This window comes from Piliocolobus tephrosceles, chromosome 5 (assembly GCF_002776525.5).
Source record: "Piliocolobus tephrosceles isolate RC106 chromosome 5, ASM277652v3, whole genome shotgun sequence".
Classification (NCBI taxonomy): Eukaryota; Metazoa; Chordata; class Mammalia; order Primates; family Cercopithecidae; genus Piliocolobus; species Piliocolobus tephrosceles.
In genome coordinates this window covers 120,201,107-120,202,740 of record NC_045438.1, presented here as the reverse complement: position 1 = coordinate 120,202,740, position 1,634 = coordinate 120,201,107, and positions in this window count along the sequence as shown.

Genomic DNA, 1,634 nt, shown 5'->3' with positions numbered 1-1,634 from the left:
GAAAACCAGAGAGGAGATCATGATTTATTTTTCTCTTATGTTGCCTTTCAGTTCTATGGAACATATTATGCTTCTAAAAGTGATATTTTATAGCAATCTAAACTTCATGATTCGTAATCTGAGCAAGAAGTTCCTGATATTTTAATTTATAGCATCCTAAACTAGGGTGTTCAAAATCCAGATTCAGTAATTGTTTTAATATTTTTGTTAGCATAGGCAAAGAGCCAAAAATGAGCAGGCAAGGGAGCCCCTGGAAAAAGAAGTCCTGGAGATGCTGCCCACTGGCAGCAAGCACAAAGGGAAATGGCTGCATTGGCTACATCTGGCCTTGTAGTTAGGCTCCTCCAGGCCTGAAGGGGACGTATAATGCCCTAGCCAAAGATAACCATACTAGGGATTCTCCCACTGATGAGCATGCAGTCTCCACAAAAACTTGCCCTACAGTAGCCTTTTTCTCATTATAATATTAAACAATACTCCTGAGTAAAGATTTTAAATGCTAATGGACATGCAATGTGTGTACTAGCATGTACAACCACAGAGCATGCATGCCCAAAGACACCTCCTAAAACATGCTTGCAAGTAACACTCCCTCTTGCGCCTTCATGAATGATCATGTAAAATTCTCATAAAGAGAGTCCCCCACACTACTGCTGCTGGTTCATTCTTTCAAGCAACCCACTGTGTCTTGTGTTTCAGAGTGTACTTTCTCTTTAAATACACACTGCTACTACTATTTTTCCAGCTGGACCAGCCAAGAACTGTTTTCCACTCCTCTCTAGGGATGTACTTTATCTTTCTTTAAGAAACCCTGCTATTTAATCATTGCTATGCATCTCTTGGCTGAATTCTTTCTTTCAAATTAGATAAGAATGAAGGATTCTGCACTTCCTGGTAACATTTGTATAAATAAATTATATGCATCTCATGTTGCATATATAGGAAAATTATTAATTTTATCTTTGCCTGCCTAGATCCTATTCTAGGGATTCTTAATCATTTTCTGTCTTGTAATCAGCTGGGGTAAATTATTAAGGATAAAGACACTTTGGAACTGCCCCTGAGGATTTCTATTAGATTAGGGTAGAGTGTAGGAATCTGTATTTTTATTAAGCACCTCAGGAAACTTTGAAGAAGATGGTTAATTGAATGGGCTTTCGGAAATACTTCCTCTCTGATGTCTTAGCAAAACCTGAGGTATAGGAAAATTCTAAACTTTTCCTAAAGAGTTTTATTTAGGCCATGATGCAGAGGGGAGAAAAAAATAAGAAAAGAAAAAAAAAGTGAAAAGAAAGAAAAGCATAATTATTCTTCTATGAAGAACTAGAAAAAATGGTCAAAATACATAAAAAATGTTAGTTCAGAAACTTGGAAACAGGAAGGACCACATTGAGAGCCCTAAGATGATAGAAATGCAATGATCTCTACAATATTTCTATTTGCTTCCTGGAAGCAGTTTCTGGATAGTGGAGCAAGGGAGGAGGGACAAAATTAGAGCCCAACAGATCCTGAATCTCGGAATCCTGGGAGACATAAATTAGAGGTGGGGACGCTGAGGTGACTGGGTATTGTGCTGACAAGTTCCAGAAATAAAGTAACTACCTAGAAAAGTAGCTTTGAAAACATGCACAGAA